The sequence below is a fragment of the Brassica oleracea genome, chromosome C2 (genome assembly GCF_000695525.1).
Source record: "Brassica oleracea var. oleracea cultivar TO1000 chromosome C2, BOL, whole genome shotgun sequence".
In the NCBI taxonomy this organism is placed as follows: Eukaryota; Viridiplantae; Streptophyta; class Magnoliopsida; order Brassicales; family Brassicaceae; genus Brassica; species Brassica oleracea.
Window position 1 is genome coordinate 33,245,172 of NC_027749.1, and position 5,854 is coordinate 33,251,025.

Genomic DNA, 5,854 nt, shown 5'->3' on the forward strand with positions numbered 1-5,854 from the left:
CAGGCACAACTGTGAAACTGTTAGGAAAAGAATGAGACAGTGCCAATTTCGAAAACCTTTCATCATGAATGAAATCAAAATGATTCTTTGGTTTAAGCAATTTTTCTTCATGCTTTTTCCTAAACTAAATCTCTTTCAAAGCACAACCCATTGAAAATAATTCATGAAAAGGTTTAAGAAAAATGTTTTTCAACCAAGTAAAGATCCGTTTTTGCTTAGAAATTCTCGGTTTCAAAACATTTTCATGATGAGCAGAGACAATCAACCCATGATACTTACAGTGCTTTTGGTTTGGACAGGAGATTGACTGAGGAAACATCTTTGGTTCATGGAGGATCGGTTTTGGCTCAGGCCGCTTCTTTTTTGGGCCTGAATCTCATTTAAAAGTCTGGTACTCGCGGATAAACAGACTGGAGAACCTCCGGTTTGGAAAATTCATAACTGCTTCCTCCTTGAAGATTTGCAAGTGATTCCAAGCCTCAGTGAATCTTTGGTCAGTTGGATTTTCAGGGAAATTAGATTCATGATAAAAGACCTTCTTAATGTTGAGATATCCTTTTTGGGCTGAACCCCTGTCGCTGGCATCTCCAAGGTAACCGGTTTGGACAACAAAGCTTCTCCAAATCTCAGGCTGTTGGCCACAGTCAATGCTTTCATTTCTCAGAGGCTGAACCTGTCTTTCCTGGATACTCAAAACAAACACTAAAAGACCAGGATCAAATGTGCAAGACAAATACTTGTTCAAATCAAAAATCAAGATATCTTTTCCAAGAACAAGTAGCACACATTTCAGCTTGTCAAGATGCACATCAAAATATACATTACAGACCAGAATTTTATCAAGATATGCAACAATAATATTCATTTTCAAGACGTGCATATCGTGCTCAACATCTGAACACACAAGCTTAAGTTCAGATTGAGAATCAACTATCAAAGACTCAAGATGTATTTCAAAGAAAGTGTTGTAAACCATAATATCATCAAGGCTCAAAACAACACAATTATCAAGAATTGATCTCAGAAAATGCAATGTTTTATCAGTTTCAGAACTCAAGAGATCAGGCTGCAAAACAGAATCACAACAATCAAGATCACAAAAATCAGTTTCAGTTTCAAGTGATTTCTGTTCCAGCATCTTTTTAATCAAGAAATTGTCCAACACACAAGAGGATGGAAAAAAATCATCAGTGATCAGTGCATGTCCAGAAGAACTCAGATCAAAGCCAATGCCTTTGAAAGCAAATGAATCAAACGATTTTGTAGCACAAAAATCAGTTTGTTGCAATTCAAGTTCAAGAGATCTATCAAAATAATCAAAGCCTTTGCTATGCTTTAAGAACTGATAAAACTCAAGATTATTCCAGACTTGATGCCATTGTCTTTTTGAAAACGTGGTTGATCAAGAATTTATCAGGTTCAAAGATTTTAAAACAATTAATCATGCTTTCAAAAACAGATTTTGAAACACAAAAATCTTTCACCTTTTCAAGACCAAAACGAATCACATCAAGAAAACTGATCTTAACAAACATATCAGCATGAGAATTAAGCAAATCAGATTGCTCACAGTGCTCTTGAAGTTCAGAAGACAAAGGGGCAGGAGTGGTGTCGGGATCAAAGCAAAGATGGCTCTCCCTAGCGATGGATGTGATGTTTGTTGCTTCTTCATGAAAGACTGGACCAGGTTCGTCCTCCTCATCAAAGATAGGATCTAGATCTTCATCAAAAGATATCCTAGTATCAAGACGTGTTCCTTGATGTGGTAAATCTAGTGGCTCTTCCTCAAAAACCTGTGGAGACAAAACAAGACTACTCGGATGCTCCGGTTGCAAAACGGCTAGTTCTACAATAGTCTGTTCATTATCATTTATAAACTCAGATTCAAGAGAAGGAAGATCAAAATTTTTCTCACAGGAAACCAAACTTTCAATTGGCTCTTCATCAGATTCATCAAAGATGGGTAAAGAATCTGAAAAATCTTTATACTCTTCAACATGGATTTCAGATTTACCTTTAGGTTTTTCACTGATGAACAATGATGGTTCAGCTACAGGTGTACGTGTGGTTGTCTCTTCTTATGGCTCTTGCTGATTTCTTTGAGGGCTTTCATCATTCCTTTCTCAAAGTTGTCACTGATTTCTTGGACATCAAACTGAAGTAATCGCCTTTTTGGATCAGCCACATCTTTGGTCGTTTTGATATGATCCTTGCACCTTATGTCTAGCCGTTCCCGCACACTAACAAACTCATCAAAATTATTCGAAGAATATTTAAATGGAGGTTGAGAGTTCTGCTTGCTACTTTTCCTTTGAAGACCAAACATCATAACCTGAAAATCTCAACACAAAAGTTAGGAAAAAAAACCTCACGCTCTCAAGTGTTTAATCTCACCCACTCAAGTGTTTCTCTCAGATTTTAAGGTAATCACACAAGCTTCTTCTCAATGTTCTAAGAGAACAGATCACGGAATCCCAAGGGGTAGATCCAAGCAAACAAAAAGTGTTTAAGATAGAAAGATAAGAGATTTAGCTTTTTGGAATCCGCTTTAACCACCTCTAAGGCTGGATTTCTCCTCAGCCAGCAGGCTTACTCATCCACCACCAATCCACAAATCAATATTTTTTTTTATATACTTTTTCTTTTCTTTTTTCTTTTTTCTTTTTTGATAGATCTTTTTTTTATGGATGGTAAAGAGGAGCCCGTATTCAAGAAAGATAGAAGAACAATTTTGTGAAGAAAATGGTAGATGAGAAAGATGGACAGACAATACCAGAAGAGTGGCTCTGATACCACTTGATGCGCCCTAAGGAACGAACACTCGACCGGTAAGGAAAGATATGGACTCGATCCGTGAGGAAGGAGAACTGATGGAATGAACGGTGACACAAAGGGTTGCGGATGGCCCAATGATACTACCAGGGTGCTTGATTGTTGCCTGATATGACTCACAGATCCGACAAGGAAGCAAAACTCGATCTGTTGCCTGATGTGACACACCGGTCCAACAAGAAAGAGGCGTTTAACTTGGAGCTAACCACACCAAGAAAACTAAGAGGTGTTCTAACCAAAGAACAAAGATATAAACTCATAAAAAAAGAAAAACAATCTGATTTATTCCTTGGATGTGATTACATATTTATACTAGTTTGAATCAAAGAAAGACTTAAAGAGTTTGTGAAAAATCACACCTAGAAAATGAAAACAAAGACTATAAAATATTAAAGAGAGTCAAAGACTCTTGATTTCCAGATCTGAACGAAAATGACTCTTCAGCTGATGTCCATGTTTATTCTGGTCGTGCTGGTCCAAGATGGGAAGGATAGGACACACGCGGGACGATCCACACACGCGCCGGACACTCCACATGACCCGTCGGTTGATTTTCATGACCAAGATGTGTACTGGTGTGAGACAAGTCTTCAGACAACTGAGTTTCTATGCCTTCGTGTAATATGGATGAGAGAAATCCATCAAAGGGTCGGGCACTGAAGCAAGGACGTCAGGACAGCCTTCGGAGCACGCAGGACGCACCAAAAGGGCCATAAGAGAAAATCTGTGAACATCTTCGGATTCTTCTCGTCCCAAGTTGAATCTGGTTTTACTATCAGTCTTAGAATGTTGAATTGGCTGGGAAAGAAGTGAAGTTGGTCGATCAAATCCATCTCTAGGTCGTGGTTCCATTCTGAGCTCCAATCTCGACGTCCGTGGGTCAATATGATGGACAGCACGTGCGGTATGGTCGGGGTGATTGGATGGGTCAGTACGGACGGTCTGATCAGCACGATCCAAAGGGAAATTGTGATCAGCATGGACGGAATGATCAGATGGAATGACACGGACAGTAGGACTGGCATGATCCGACTTGAAAACCTCGGTTTGGTCGAGCTGGTAAACAAGAACGCTACCTTGGGCTGTGTCCATGAACCAAACAAAACGATGCTCGATCCATGGCGTATCAGGTTCCACAGACCACCTCAAGCTTGAGTAATAGATCAGCCGTTTGACGTCAAAAAAAGAAAAAGAAAATAACATTTGGTTGTATATAGTAGCTTTAAGTTAAAAATGAAAAAGCGCAACAAGCTTGCATGAATAGATTTTTTCAGAATGTTTCTATTTTGATAGTATAGTATCTACGTGTATACGTAAACTGACCGTATGATCCTAGATAACAATCATCATGTCCATATGGGTCTTTTCTCTAACCATTTCTTTCCAATAACAAACCCTTTCTTGCGGAGCAATCAAGCCTTCAATACGGGGTTAATGATACCAATAGTTCAGTGTCTAAGATTTTTCGGGACGTTCATAGATGATGCTAAGTCAACATTGTGTAGAAACACATGGAGTAGTCGATTTTACGCCAGTGTACAGTGTACCACGCGCTGCAACACAAGGTGCGTAAGACAATTATATCAAACTATGTCATATTACTCATTTACTCTCCGGTTAGTCTTGCTTTTTACGATAGCTTTTTGAGCATCTCCGGCGGCGTGATCACTGGCCGTCAACTTCACCAGCATCAATGTCAACATGCATCACCATACATATCGTAATACCATTTAATTGACTCCGTTGACAATTACGTGCGAGTGTGTCTATGTAAATATAATCAAGATATTGATCAAAGAAAACGCAACCAAAATGGATTTGTCGTCGAATGGAGGAGTGTCACCTGGGTTTCGGCTTCATCCCACAGACGAAGAGCTTCTTCATTACTACCTAAAGACGAGAATACTTCCAACAAGTTTGAGATGGAAGTTATCAGAGACGTGGACTTAAATTCTTGGGATTTACAAGGTACTAATTTTACTTATTTAACTCAATTATGGAGAACATTTATCACAATTTATTGCTTGATATATGGATGTACACTAGTTTTGACTACAAACACATAAATCTTGATAGCTCTTCCACTTCTTGATTAATTGTTTTTACTTGATATATGGATGTACACTAGTTTTGAACCAATTCTAACTTCGTACGCTTCTTTGTGTGTGTGCAGAGAGATGTAAGATAGGGTCAACACCCCAGAACGAATGGTATTTCTTCAGCCAAAAGGATAGAAAACACCCGACCGGGTCAAGGACAAACCGTACGTGCTACTCATGAAGGGTTCTGGAAGGCAAGAGGAAGAGACAAATGCATAAGAAACTCTTACCAGAAGATAGGAATGAGGAAGACGCTTGTCTTCTACAAAGGAAGAGCTCATCATGGCCAAAAGACTGATTGGATCATGCATGAATACCGTCTTGAAGATGCTGATGATCCTCAACGCAATCCTAGTGTATATATATGTCTTTTTAGTTAGGTAAATCTATTGACTATAGTTTAGGCAAATATCATCAAGACGGTCTTTTTGTGCTTTTTCAAATATTTAACCGATATATACCGTAGATAATTATCATTAGAACCATCTCCTTAGTCAACAAACAAATGAATTAGTATATGGTCTCTGATTTTTTACGCTATTTCTCTATACTTACATAAATTAAGGTTCTTGATTTTTGTTCTTTGTACAACATCATGCGTTAAGTTCATTTGATTTGTTAAGAAGTCTATAATATTTAATAAGTTTGCTACACATTATTTGATCTTGTAGGAAGATGGATTGGGTGGCTTGTGAAGATGTCTTCTCTGAAGTAATCATTGACGTAATTGCTGATGTAGACGATGTGTTGAATGGTGAAAATCACATGGATGCAAGGTGTTGAGCTGAAATCATGTAAACTTGGAGAGCAAGAGATTATCTTGAAGAAAAGTCAAGAGGAATAAACTTAGGGAGCAATTTTATGACTTAAAGAAAGAGAAATAAGTGCATTAAAAAAAATGAAAGTTACACTTATTGTTATGG

At 38.2% G+C, this 5,854-nt stretch overlaps 1 pseudogene; it reads left to right on the forward strand.

Moving 5' to 3' along the window:
• Positions 1-4,644: 4,644 nt before the first annotated feature.
• LOC106324051 lies at positions 4,645-5,626 on the forward strand (annotated as a pseudogene).
• The last annotated feature ends 228 nt before the right edge of the window (positions 5,627-5,854 follow it).